This window comes from Bufo gargarizans, chromosome 2, assembly GCF_014858855.1.
Source record: "Bufo gargarizans isolate SCDJY-AF-19 chromosome 2, ASM1485885v1, whole genome shotgun sequence".
NCBI classification, from domain to species: domain Eukaryota; kingdom Metazoa; phylum Chordata; class Amphibia; order Anura; family Bufonidae; genus Bufo; species Bufo gargarizans.
The window spans coordinates 369,282,924-369,298,027 of record NC_058081.1 but is presented as its reverse complement, the minus strand read 5'-3'; the positions used below and the strand labels follow the sequence as shown (position 1 = coordinate 369,298,027).

The window sequence follows — 15,104 nt, the reverse complement described above, 5'->3', positions numbered from 1 at the left end:
AGGAGATTGATAGGGCCATTGGGAGGGAGAAGATTAGGTTGCGGGAGTTGCAGTCATTGTTAGGTAAATTGAATTTTGCTTGTCAAATTATGCCGATGGGTAGAATTTTTTGTAGAAGGTTGGCCGCGGCTACGGCAGGGGTGTCGGTGCCGTATCATTTTATCAGGTTACGTAAAGAGTTGAAAGGGGATCTGAGGGTGTGGGCGGAGTTTTTGGGTCAGTACAATGGTAGGTCTTTGGTGATGGGGGAGTTGTGTGATAGCGTGGATTGTGAGTTATATACCGACGCGTCCGGGGGGGTGGGGTTTGGTGCCTATTGCCAGGGGCAATGGTGTGCGGGTACGTGGCCAGAGTCGTGGGTAAGTCGGGGGTGGGTAAGAAACATGGCCTTGTTGGAACTTTTTCCCATTGTGATGGCGGTGGTGTTGTGGGGCGAGAAATTGAAAAACAGGAAGGTGCGCTTTCATTGTGACAATTTGGGGGTGGTTCAGGCTATTAACAGTTTGTCCGCATCTTCCCCGCCGGTGGTTAGGCTGTTACAGTTTTTGGTATTGCGGTGTTTGTCGCTTAACATGTGGTTGGTGGCGGAACATGTGGCTGGAGTGGCTAATTCAGTGGCGGATTCTCTTTCTCGTTTGCAGTGGGAGCGGTTCCGGCTTCTTGCGCCAGAAGCGGAGGCGGAGGGCCTGCAGTGTCCGGCGTGGCTGTGGGCGATCCTGGAAGAGAAGTGATGGGGTTGTTGAGGGATTCGTTGAGTCCGGGTACTTGGAGGGAGTATGGTAAGGCGTGGACGACCTGGGAGGCGTGGAATGGGACGTGGGGAGCTGGCGGAGTGGACGGCGAAGTACGGTTGTTGATGTTGTTGGGGCAGTTGAAGAGTGAGGGGTGGTCGGTGTCCAGGGTGAATCATCTTGTTTCCGGTATAGCGTTTGGTTTTAAGTGGCGGGGGCTGGCCGATTTGACTAAGAGTTTTTTGGTGCGGCAGGTGTTGAAGGGTTGGCGTAGGGGTGCGAGCAGGGTGCCAGATTGTCGGAGGCCGGTGTCTTTTGAGTTGTTGGTGCGAATGGGGGACAGGTTGAGTGGTGTTTGTAGTTCGGGGTGGGAGCTAGGGCTCTTTAAGGCGGCGTTTGCTTTGGCGTTCTTTGGGGCTTTTCGCTTGGGGGAGTTGGTGTGTGGGAGTGTTAGGAGAGCGGGGGGCCTTAGGAGCGAGGATGTTGAGTGGGTGGGGGATATGTTGCATATTCGGATTCGCAGGTCCAAAACGGATCAGGAGGGCAGGGGGCTGCGTTTTACGTTGTTTGCGGTGCCGGGGTGTAGTATGTGCCCGGTGAGGTGTGCGGAATCGTATGGCGCGAGGCTGGGGAGGGATGAGGTCCCGTTTCTGAGGCATGAGGATGGTTCCTTTTTGTCTCGGTTTCAGTTTCTGGCGGTCTTTAGAAAATGTTTGACGGTTTTGGGGGTGTCGGTCAAGGATTATTCTGGGCATTCATTCAGAATTGGTGCGGCAACTGAGGCAGCCAGGGCGGGCGCCAGTGAGGAGGTGATTAGGCGGATTGGGCGTTGGGAGTCGGTTCGCTTTAGATCGTATGTGCGGCCTGCATTGTTGTAGAGTAAGGAGGTGGGAGGTGATGTTGATTTTGTCCCCTTTTTTGTGTTCACAGGTCGAATGGCGGCGGCGTTGGTGTGGATTTTGGGGCACTCCTATGTGTTCTGGGGTGCGATTAGAGCGGATGTGAGGCCGAGTGGGCGGCAGTTGGGGGTGAGTCCGGAGTTGGCTACGGTCCGGTGGTTAGGCGTCAGAGGTATGTTGTGGGGCGGAGTGTTGAGGGAGGTGCATCGTTTCGTTCGTTTAGATCGTCCTCCTGATGTATTGGCGTTGCACGTGGGGGGGAATGATTTAGGGAAGCGTCCGTTTAGGGAATTGGTGCGGGATGTCAAGTTTGACTTGCTCAGGATTTGGGCGTTGTTTCCGGGGGTTATCGTTGTCTGGTCTGATATTGTGCCGCGTAAGGTGTGGAGGGGGGCGAGGTCGGTAGAGAGCCTGAATAAGGCTCGGATTAAGGTGAACAGAGCGGTGGGCCGTTTTATGGCGAGGAATGGTGGTGTGGTGGTGCGGCATGAGGTATTGGAGAAGGGTGAGGGTGCGTTTTGGAGGGCAGATGGGGTGCACCTGAATGCGGTGGGTACGGATTTGTGGGCTCTGGGGCTCCAGAGTGGAGTGGAGATAGCTTTGCGGATGTGGAGGGACGCGCAGGGTTGAGGTAGTCAAGCTGCGCGTTCTTGGAGGCGGGGGAGGTCCTTGAAGTGGTGAAATATGGTGGTACTTGAGGATGGGAGGGCCCCGCGGGAGGGGCTGGACTCTCATTGAGGAGCTGATAGGAACTAAGTACGCGTCCATCAGTTGCTGCCTCCGAGCTTGGTTCAACGGCTGGGGGCAAGATGGAGACGCAGGTGTTCCAGTGCTTATAAAGTTATTGGGGCTTCTAGGACCTCCCTCGTCAGGGGTTAACTCATGTTATATTTATGTTGTATTTATTTAATAAACGGCTGCTGTGGCCGATTAAATCCAAGCAGTGGTGTGGTGTGTTTTATTTATATGGGGGCTGGGTGTGGGGTGGAGGTTATGGGATGGTTGGGCTTATAGGACTGAACGAATAGCCAATGCCTGCTTCAAGTCAGTCCGGACGAGGAGCGCAGCGGTGGGGGAGGACGTCCATGAAGAGGCTTGGCTGGGCAGGACTGGTAAGGAAAGGGTTAGTGGGGAGTGGGGGCGGGAGCGGTGGTGAGGCGCGAGTTGCTGGGGCGACGGGGGGCGTGGCCAGCGGTGAGGAGAACGAGAGAGGCGGAAGTGAGTGCAGTCTGGCCAGGAGACGGAATCGCCCACCCGCCCGGCCCTATTGGAAGAGGTGGTTGTGAGGTGGGGGTTGTTATATGTCGCGGCAGTCGTGGAGGCGGGGGAGGTCCTTGAAGTGGTGAAATATGGTGGTACTTGAGGATGGGAGGGCCCCGCGGGAGGGGCTGGACTCTCATTGAGGAGCTGATAGGAACTAAGTACGCGTCCATCAGTTGCTGCCTCCGAGCTTGGTTCAACGGCTGGGGGCAAGATGGAGACGCAGGTGTTCCAGTGCTTATAAAGTTATTGGGGCTTCTAGGACCTCCCTCGTCAGGGGTTAACTCATGTTATATTTATGTTGTATTTATTTAATAAACGGCTGCTGTGGCCGATTAAATCCAAGCAGTGGTGTGGTGTGTTTTATTTATATGGGGGCTGGGTGTGGGGTGGAGGTTATGGGATGGTTGGGCTTATAGGACTGAACGAATAGCCAATGCCTGCTTCATGGAACCGTGGGGAACAGCCACCCACCCTGCTCTTTGGCTGCTCCCAATAAGAACCGGCCCGGATCGGCTTTACAGCCATACTAACAGTTGAAGTGTCAGACTACACTACAGACCTGACACTTCAGGAAAAAATCTGGTTCTTACCTCACCGAGGCCAGGAACCTCGGTCACACGTATCTTCCGTCAAGGACGGCTCCTTGTTCCTTCTTACACATTGTTCTTTTTATTCTGGCAGAAGAAAACAATATACAGTTTATTTGGCCAGAAAACACTAATATCATCTTGAACTGATTGTTGCATTCTGTCTGACAAGCGTGATAATGGATGTAAATCACCATCTGGTCTTCTACTCTCCAAGAACATTGGGCATGAAGGGTTATGTAAAGTATGATCTTGAGAAGTCCATAAAAGTTCATTTTATGGCCTGATTGACCAAGCAGACCTGTATGCATGATCCTGAGATAAGGCACATGGGCTGCCTGCATCTCCTTACTGCTGAGGCACAGGCATGCTGTGTTATGCAGATATACCCCCCTAGAAGAAGGGGAAAATACTGATGTATTTTAAACATTAAATAGCTTAGAGTGCCATGGCAGAACAGTGTGCTGGCAGTATAGATTTTGAACATATATATACCTTAACCGATAGAGAAGAAAATGGATCTCTATGTGTTCACACACTTTGATTGATCTTTACATTCGGAAAAGCTTTTGACGCATGCACTGAACATAAAACCCTGACCAGTCCATACTATACGGATGAATACTTCATCCATAGGTCAGTACAATTGTGTAGGAAAGTGCAGTAACCTATTCTTTCCTATGCAGTGGCAGGAAAAAAAAGTATTAAAATAACTTTTATCGCATCCACATATGGGCAGATTTAGGCTACTTTCACACTTGCGTTCGGAGCGGATCCGTCTGGTATTTGTACAGACGGATCCGCTCCTAAAAATGCAAATGATGGTATCCGTTCAGACGGACCCGTCTGCATTATATTTTACTAAAAAAGTCTAAGTACAATTTGTATTCAGACGGATCCGTCCAGACTTTACATTGAAAGTCAACGGGGGGCGGATCCGTTTGAAAAGTGCACCATATTGTGTCACCTTCGAACTGATCCGCCCCCATTTACTTCCATTGTAAGTCTGGACGGATCCGTTTGCCTCCGCACGGCCAGGCGGACACCTGAACGCTGCAAGCAGCGTTCGGGTGTCCGCCTGCTGAGCGGAGCGGAGAACAGACGCTGCCAGACTGATGCATTCTGAGCGGATCCGCATCCATTTAGAATGCATTAGGGCTGGACGGATCTGTTCGGGGCCGCTTGTGGGAGCCTTCAAACGGAACTCACGAGCGGAGCCCCGAACGCTAGTGTGAAAGTAGCCTTACTAAGACTGATGTAAGATGCACCAAATTAGTCATATAGTAATTGGTAAATAATAGAATTCATATACTATACACTGGTACATTGCTGACCCTGTACAGATGTGTTATGCCAGGATTTAGCTGAGTGGGCTCCTGAACATGCACGCTCTGCTAAGCTAAAAGCACTGCATAGGTTTTATCTAAGCTGAGGGGCACAGGCAGGAGCAGTGATGTGTGCTCCTGCCCATACAGCTGCACTGCGGTTCCAGTGGAATCCGTGCTCCAATCAGGGGCGGACTGGCCATAGACCCTTCAGGGAAATTTCCTGATGGGCCTATGTCCAGGGGGCCGCCTGAGCCCTCCTCTCGGCTGCCAGCAAAGTACATAACAATCTGATGCGCTCAGCATTAGGTATCTGTATCATTGGGGATATAGTATTTGGTTCTGCAGGGGCGGTATCTTGTGCTTTATTGTACATTATGGTATTGCTGCCCCTTCTACTTCTGGTGGCCCTGCCTACATGTGTTGTCCCTGTCTACTTGTGTTGCCCTTCCTTCTGTCAATTTGAACCCCACTACAACACGGGGCAACTTTTCGTTTATTTTCCAGGGCCACTTAAAGTTCCCATTCCGCCCCTGGCTCCAATACAACGCTGACATGTCAGCGGTGTACAAGTATGCTGATTCTAAGGCACAATAGTTCTATAGTAAAACTGTAAAATACATTATAAAGTAAATTACAAAATTTAGGGTATTTGGAACATTATTAAGAAAAATTGCCCAAAAGGTCAGTTACTCCTTAAATTTACATGTTCTTTTTTGCAAATTATACTTCTTGTCAAACTGTAGGATTTTTGCTTTATTTATCCATATTTAATAAATTATACAATATTCCCAATAATCTGATGGGCTACAGAAACTCTTAGATAAGATCTAAAATACACATAATACAAATACAGGCATTCCAGAATGAAAATGAATGCAGCAAGATGTGAGATGGAGGATTGAATTAAGCAAAGGAGTCTACAAAACCAGATGTGTACAGCCAGCCAATAACTATAGCATGACAGGTAGTCTGTAAGAACTAAAATCCTGGGGCTCTATTCTGCCCATATAGTGGAGTTCTGTATAGAGGTCATTGTCAGATGGTGTCGGCTCTCGGCTGTCATAGGCCCCTGAGCCGTGAGTGAACACAGTGTATCTCTATTGGTTTTGGCTTGGGGCTAAACCTATGATTCTGTATTCACCCTTAAATGCCCCTGACAATGGTATGAACTTTGCAAAGGCAATCCCCATGTCACAGCCCCTAAAGAAGTCTCCAATTGGGACAGCTGATGGCTTGCAGATGGTATTCTAAAGTGCCCTACATAATTGGGATGCAGAAGCATGCTCCTATCTAAGGCGAGGCCTGGCAGAATTCATACAATACAGGGACAGAATAATGGGTCAGGGCATGGAACTTATCAGAAAATACGGTCTGAAACCAGTCTGAGGCAGTATGAAACTATCAAAAAAAAAAAAATCATACCTTTACACAGGCACTGGTACATGTAACTACAGAGACACAGCTAGGAGCAGAAGCAGGGCCAATAGCAGAGGACGGAGTGGTTGGCATACCATCACATCAATCAGCAGCTGAGATTACAAGCCACCTTCTTTATATTGTCCTTTTTAGCAGGATGCCAGGCCGAGTAACAGGCTTCCCCTAAATTGGTCCTGCAAGTTATACATTCAATTAATGTCCAGCCTGACAATTACTTTAACCCTAAGTTCACACCTGAGCGTTTTACAGCGCGTTCAAACGCGCTGTAAAACGCTCAACACGTGAAAACCAATGCTTTCCTATGGCCCTGGTTCACACTTGAGCGTTTTACAGCGCGTTTGAACGCGCTGTAAAACGCCCGACGCATAAACAAGTTCAGGAGCTTTTTTTGGGGTGTTTGACGCGCGTTTGGGCCATAGACTCTTTGGACAACACTGCTGTCAATCACCCAAACGCGCGTCAAACGCACGTTTACTATTACAAAAAACGTGCGACAAAAACGCGCGTAAAACGCGCGTTTGAGAAACGCTTAGGTGTGAAACCAGGGTTAGGGAAGTGTCTCACCTCAGCAAATGGCGTTTATCCATATGGTGAATGTCCATACTGCCTCCTTTGCTGGCTTCATTCATTTTTCCATCACATTATACGATGCTCATTTCCATGGGTACGACCACCCTGCAATCCAGCAGCAGTGGCCGTGCTTGCACACTATAGGAAAAAGTGCCAGTCTTCGCACACTTCCGTGGTCCCGGCTGACGCTTTTTACTATAGTGTGCAAGAACTACCACCACTGATGGATTACAGGATGGTTGGAAACCCTAGATATGAGCACTGCATAATGTGATGGGAAAACGAATGAGGCCAGCAAAGGAGGCAGTATGGACCATCACAATACATTAGTAAGTGCCTTGTATTAACTTTCTCTACATAATAAATACCATTTTCTGAAGTGAGACAACCCCTTTAAGGGTAAATGGATCCTTAAAGGAGAGAAAGTATAAAGGACAGTTATGACTTCACCTCTTGGATTTTTTATATCTGCCTCATGGAAGTGACATATTAATTTCACAGTTATTGCAAATATCTATCAATATTAATGCTCCTCTTAGGGTTGCTTTATAAAATCAATTGGTTCCTTAATGATGACTGTAGGTGAAATCCCCAGATGCCATCTGCTTATCTTCAGTTCACTACTAGTCTCTTCTCTACATGCACAGAAACTGTCATAGGCTTGGGCACAAAATGAAGCGGACACGTGGTTGGACCCACTATGGCTCTGATGTCATTTGGATGAAATTCACCTTCACCATATTGTTTATGGATGCGGGGTAAGCAATTGTTGTGAAGGTCTGAATCAGTAAGTTATATTTTGTTATCGGTACATTTTGATATTCCATTGTGTTAACGTGTTACAGTGTGTCCACAATCCAGTGTTACTTCTGTATGCCTAGCAATGCGGCCTTGAGCATGTAACAGTAAAACTGAGCTGGCAAACAACCAACATAACTCTGACGTAGCTATCCTCAGATCCTCCATTTATACATATCCCTACATTTATTTCATACACATCAAACCTCTGTCTATATTAAGCTGGTACCATAGAATATATTTTGTACAAATTTCTGTCCTGTGCAAAAAGAAGAGATTTCCGCTACACGTTACTGTCAAAAAACAAGAACAGTGTGTTGTCCTTGGGCCATCAACTAGATGTTACCTTTTTCCTCCAAAAGTGTACTCAGTGGCGTAGACTTACTTTTGGAAATGCTCCAGAATTCTGGTACAGAGGTATTGTGCCACATTTATGTGTTGCGGACAGTCATTTTGCCTCAGCTGACATAGGGAGGAGAAGGGGTCTTGGCATATCAGTGGTGGGGACATGGCTTGATAGGCTCTAATTGCCAGGTGCTTAATTCTGGCACTAAAAGGTGTATAAACCTAGGGGGAGATTTGTCAAAACTGTTCTAAAGGAAAACTTGCTTGTAGCAAACAAATCAAATTCCACCTTTCATTTTCCAAAGAAGCTCTGAAAAATGAAAGCTGGAATCTGAGCTTCTACGGGCAAATAAGCCAGCTTTCCTTTTCACCAGTTTTGATAAATCCCCCCTTATACATAAGCGGTGTGCCAGATTTATCATTCAGCATCGGCCTCTGTAATAAATCTGGCTCATTAATACAATGTCTGGTCTAAGTTTGCTCTAGTGAATCTGCCAATATTTTTTTCATTTACTTAAAGGGTTCATCCAGATAAAATAACCTTACACTGTATAAATATTCTCTGTATGAAAAGCATAGGAGTGGTTCATTAGAGGGGTTGTCCCTTTACAACAACTTATCTGTCACATGAAATCTGGTCTGAATAAATGGATGGTCTTCTCAAAAAAGGTGGTCTTTTGGAGAGGTTTCACTGCATAATTTGAATGCACTAATCAGAGGTTGTGTTGGTAGTCATCACAACAGTCTAGTGGACCACTTCAGTCATACAGACTGCTGTAACCAGGAACCTGTACTCTGTTTAGAATACCTAAAGTGAGGCCCATCAGTGGACCTCCCTCGTCAAGCCAGATTCTGACACAATAAAGACAACCAGCTATAAATACTGTAGATCACAATTATAAGTGAGAATCAAGGACAGTGGCAATGTACCCTAGACATCCAGCAGAAGACATCATTTGGAGCTGATTTGTAACCAAGTACTTGATGCAAGGGGAACTTCCAATGCAGATGATTCATAAATAACCAGTTAGAATGTATTCATGATGCATGGCTGCCCGCGGGGCTTTGGGTTCGGCCCCACTTCATTAGATGGATTACTATCCTGTACAGTAACCCGGTTAGCAGGTTGCTCATAAACGGGGAATTATCTGAGCGCTTCTCCCTTCTTAGTGGAAGGAGACAAGGCTGCCCCCTGTCACCGCTCTTGTTTGCCTTGGCAATTGAGACATTGGCAATTAGAGTAAGAAATAGCAACAACATAACCGAAGTGAAAATGGGAGAGAGAGGTTCGTATAGGATTATATGCTGATGATATGATCCTATATCTATCATCACCTGATACATCTCTTTATAATGTGGTAGCGTTAATAGATGAATTTAGGGAGTTCTCAGGCCTGAGAACTAATTGGGAAAAAACTGTCAACATGCCTTTAGGCGGGACAGATTGGACTGGCCCCTCCCATGTGAAACAACTGAAAGTGGTAGACTTATTCAAATATCTAGGAGTACATATTACTAAAAGATACTCTCAGGCCCTGACACTTAACATTTACCCCTTAATGGAGCACTTACGGCATAAACTCTTAAACTGGAAGACGCTGCCGAAACCAGTGGCAGGTTGTATTAACCTAATCAAAATGATTATACTACCCAAAGCTCTTTATCCTTTCCAACACTCAGAGATACATATACCCAAATCAATGTTTAAAGAAATAGACGAGAGCTTTTATCTGGGGAGGATCCCACGCCAAGCTTAGTCTAGATACACTAAAACGCCCCAAAACAAAGGGAGGTATGGCATTACCAGACTATTTTATTTATTATCTAGCAAGTCAGCGGTGGCTTATTTATACCTGGTATACAACTGATGACCTACCCACCTCATAGTATTTCTTGAAACAGTACCTGAACTGCCACACATTATGGTCATTACTGCAAATGCCCCCCCAAATTTCAAAAATCACTACTACCGCTGCACAAACTGTCTCTCAAAATGGTCTTCAAAGAGGCTAAATCACGGTCACAATTTACATGAGCTGTCTCTGATATACTTCTGTGGGGCAATCAATCGTTGCCGCATATGCACGTGATTATGGGAGCAGACAGATGGCAACTTTCAGGAGTTATAACCCTTGGAAATATCTATAATCAAGGAGTGCTAATAACGTTTGAGGCACTATCACAGAAATACAATATCCCACGTACCCACTTCTTCTCATATTTACAGCTTAGATTGGCCATCCAGAGTAAATTTTCGAGTACTAGCACCATGGTCTCTTAATACCCAATTATAGAAGTCGTCAAAACCCAAGGTCCCAGAGGACCGGTATCAATAATTTACTCCCACCTACTGTAAGCGAAGATTAACACTAACCCCCTCACAATAATTAATAAATGGAAAAGATTAATATCCACGCTTACAGAAGAATCCATAATTGTCACGGTGGGGAGTGGGGGAAACTCCCCACCGTGAGGTGTCAAAAGGTAAAAGGGGATCAGCCTGGCCAAAAGGAGTAATATGGGAGCAGGTCACCTCCTACAGAGTCCCTAATCCTCTCCCTGACTCCTCACCGTATGAGCGGACCCCGATGGTAGGACGGCTCATACTCTGGATTCCTAGAGACCCTGAGTCGCCCTGGTAATCCCTCACCAAGGCGCCGGGAGGAGACAACCTGTTCATCCCAGTCATGGAGGAACAGGAGTCTCTATCTGAGGCCAGGCTGCAAGGAGAGGGGAACACATACAGCATATGGAGTTGGCAGGTAAGCGAAACCAATAACACACTTACCTGCCACAGACACACAGACTGGAACCTGTGCGAAAGTGCTGCTGTCCACACCAACATTATAGGACACAACACAAACCACAACCACACAGAAACCCAGGACACCCATAGCTGCAATATACATGAGACAGGGGAATGTCTAGCAAACATGCTGGACACCAAACATCACCAGCCATGTAACAGCACACAAGACATACAACACCCTGAACATAACCCACGCAAACTAAAAGATAGGAAGGTAAAAAGACACCATAATAACATCAATGACCACAGGGGTGGCCCTCACAGGACAGATGTTAAAAGCCAGGAACAGTGAACCACCAGCATACACCAAGGCTGGAGGAACCCTCAGCTTCAGGCATCCAGCAGAGGCTAAATAGCCCAAGCAGCCACACACACATAAACCCAGTGTTCACAAAACACTAGGAAGGGAGTTAACCCTTCCAACAGCAGACAGAGGAAGGAAGCCACTTAAAGGGGAAGTGCACACACAAGCATACCAAACTACACGTTACCACCGGCAACAGCATGCGTAGCAACCATGTCACGGCATTCACCCAGAAGGACGAAACACTGCCGCCGCATGCTCTCACAGCAACACGTTGCCGCGGGCAACCGCAAGTGTGGCAACAGTTTCACAGCGCAAACCAAAGGCCGTGACAATAATTCAATTGTACATTATTCATCAGACATATCTCACACCAACTGGGTTATATAAAATGGGTAGAGCAATATCCACAACATGTCCACGGTGTGGGGAATTGGAGGCGGATTTCTGGCACATGATATGGAGGCATTTTGGGGAGAAGTGACTTCATTTCTTTCCGGTCTGCTGCCAGTTCAGGTGGACTGCACCCCTGAGGTTTGCCTGCTGGTCATAATGAAGGAGGATCAATGGGATCATTATACGACAATATTCTTGAGGGAATCACTTTTCATGGCACGCAAATGTATCGCTCTGCGATGGTACGACCCCAATACGCCGAACTTATCCATGTGGAAATTGTAAATAAATCAAATACTACCATATATAGCGATAGTGTTTAAACACCGCAATAAACCTAAAAAATCAACAAAGTCTGGGGTCTGTGGTTCGAATCACCACACACTCTGTATTCGACTTTAATACTGTGACAAGCTTTGTCAGCGGCTCGAGGATCCATGGCTCAGACGGACTAGTGGGATCATCTGAATGTAATGCATTAGGTAAGGCCTCTTTCACACTTGCGTTGTCCGGATCCGGCGTGTACTCCACTTGCCGGAATTACACGCCGGATCCGGAAATGTACTGAAAGCATTTGAAGACGGATCCGTCTTCAAAATGCTTTCAGTGTTACTATGGCACCCAGGACGCCATTAAAGTCCTGGTTGCCATAGTAGGAGCGGGGGGCAGGGGAGCGGTATACTTACAGTCCGTGCGGCTTCCGGGGCGCTCCAGAATGACGTCAGAGCGCCCCATGCGCATGGATGACGTGCCATGTGATCACGTCATCCATGCGCGTGGGGCGCCCTGACGTCACTCTGGAGCGCCCCGGGAGCCGCACGGACGGTAAAGTATACTGCTCCCCCGCTCCCCACTACACTTTACCATGGCTGCCAGGACTTTAGCGTCTTGGCAGCCATGGTAACCATTCAGAAAAAGCTAAACGTCGTATCCGGCAATGCGCCGAAACGACGTTTAGCTTAAGGCCGGATCCGGATCAATGCCTTTCAATGGGCATTAATTCTGGATCCGGCCTTGCGGCAAGTGTTCAGGATTTTTGGCCGGAGCAAAAAGCGCAGCATGCTGCGGTATTTTCTCCGGCCAAAAAACGTTCCGTTCCGGAACTGAAGACATCCTGATGCATCCTGAACGGATTTCACTCCATTCAGAATGCATTAGGATAAAACTGATCAGGATTCTTCCGGCATAGAGCCCCGACGACGGAACGCAAGTGTGAAAGAGCCCTAACTTCACTCAATGACATGAGAGGCTGTGTGCAGTGGGTAATTGAAGAAATAGTTGTATGGAACTGTTTTTTAAATTTGTATCAAGAAATGTAACAGGAGTGTATGATGTTGATGTTATTTCTCCTATGTTAATAAAAAGTAAAAAAATATGTATTCATGATTTCATCTATGTGCGGGATGAGAGCGCAGTGTTGAAAGCAGTTTATGCTGGCCATGTTTTCTCAGTATAAGTTAACTGTTACCCGGTTTGATACTGGTGGACATGTACATATTCAATATAGCTGGTAGGCAGAAAAAAAAGTGCCATCTGACACTGGGCCAAAAGGCAGGAAAATGTTTATTTTTTATTATATTGTAGTAAGATTAATATCAGATATGGTTGGAAGTGGTTTGATTAGGATAATAACATTATACTTGGAAGTATGTAAAGTGGCTGTAGGTTTAGCCTTCCTCATTCTAAAATAATTTCTTGTAGCACTAATATAAATATCATTTGCTTCATTTCCAGTTTAGTTCATGCCAAAGATGAAATGTACGATTCGGGTTCATAATTTCAATTGTAGACAAGCTAAGGTCACTAGCAGATCATCAACAACCGAAATCACAAAAACAGGAACTGTGGATGAAGCATGGGAAAATAATGACCTCACAGCGAGACAAGGGGAAATCGGCGTAATAGTGTTTGGCACAGCTGAGAGCTTGGGTGTCAGTAACATCTATGTGAAGCAGATATTTGACATTTTCTATATCTTTAAAACACACGTTAATATGATGTTATGATTTATGTACTTTTGTCAGTAGATTGTAAGATATAGGAGATGATGAATAAAATAGAGCTGAAGTTGAAGCCTGGACACATATTGTAAGAAAGTCATTTGGCCAAGAGTTGTGGTGGATGCATGAACAATGACAATGCCCAGAGCCAAAAATCCTGTACTGTTACACATTTTATACCATTTTTAGTCAAAAAGTAACTACAGTACATTGAAATATGGGATTCTGGTTCACTTTTTCTGACATATTCAACTGTGTCATAAAAAGTGGATGTACAGTAGCTCAATACAGTTATATCAAGCCCTTCTGGCCACTTTGTTAACAGGACCAACCTTGTATCATTTAAACCCCTACATTATCTTCACCCTGTTGATAACCATGGCTGAGGGGAAGACTGTTGCCCCACCAGTATAGTATACTGCTATAGTACGCCAGTATATAGTATACTGGTATAGTGCTCCAGTAATAATGAAGCTCTCTTCTTTTTAGAAGATCATTCTAGAAAGGAATCCTGACATGCAGAAGGTGGTGTCTTGTCATCCAGAGTTTCCATGAGCTCAGGTAGTCTCAACCTTTGGAACTGTTCTTTCAGCACCTTTGTATACCATGCATGGTTTTGAGAGCCATGTCCGTCTGAACTGTAATAAATATGCTTCTACAGTGACCAGCAGTTTAATTATTTAATTTGGAGCATATCAAATGACCGGTGTCTGGAACAACAGACTGTTACCTGTATGTAGACTATCTGCCTTTATTTCGTATACTCTGTTCAAGCGGTGCCTGGAACCAGATACCGTTTTGCGTTTAAATACAAAGAAGTTAATGCAATGCCAAAACCTGACTCCAGGGAACTCAATATTGAAACATATTGTGCATAAGACAGCAGAAAAAATCCAAATATAAGAAGGCATGTACAGTTGCAGACATTCCTGCCAAAGTAAATGAATTATCTGGACGCCAAGCCTTAATGAACGGCGGCTTTTCTGCTAGATGATAATTCCCACAGTGTTATTCCTATAAAGTAACCCAGTCCATTATTCAAAAATCCTAAGTGCATAATGTGGCCAGAAAAGATATCTTGTAATTGATTACCAGGAATTTGTATCCTAGAGCTGTTCATGTCTAAGAACGAGCTTGGAAGTTGAAATGTTTCCTTTGTAAAATATATTAAACATTTTCATTTTATTAAAGGAGTTGTCCAAGTTAAAGGGGTTGTCCCATAAATATTCGACAGTTTTCATACCAGCAGTGGGATCTGAATACTTTTGTAATTGTGTGTATTTAGAAATATATTATAGTTACTGAGTTATTGACTGAACTCTATATGTATAGCGCCACCTGCTGTTTGCCGCTTTTCTAACTTCTCTGTTCTGCTCGCTGAGGTGGAAGCACATGCTCAGTTCCATCCTTCAACTGTCACCAGCTGAGGAAGACAGGTTACACCCTCTGATAGAGGGCATGCTGCCCGAGCTGCCAGCTTCAAATAAATCTAGAAGAACAATTGGGGCAATGAATGGAGAGATCTTTGGATCCAAGTGAGATACAGGGTTCCAGCATTGTTAGAAAGAGGTTGTCACATACTTCATTATGTATGATTTTCATTTTTTACACGAACATGGGATAGAAGGTATTAAAAT

General features: G+C 45.8%; 1 long non-coding RNA gene across 1 annotated transcript in view; it reads left to right on the top strand.

Annotated features, from left to right (window-relative positions):
- LOC122928172 overlaps positions 1 to 14,177 on the top strand; it is a 37,806-nt gene extending 23,629 nt beyond the window's left edge. The window contains exons 2-3 of the long non-coding RNA XR_006387855.1: positions 7,463 to 7,573; positions 13,202 to 14,177. This is a non-coding gene — a long non-coding RNA (uncharacterized LOC122928172). The remainder of the gene's footprint in view (positions 1 to 7,462; positions 7,574 to 13,201) is intronic.
- The last annotated feature ends 927 nt before the right edge of the window (positions 14,178 to 15,104 follow it).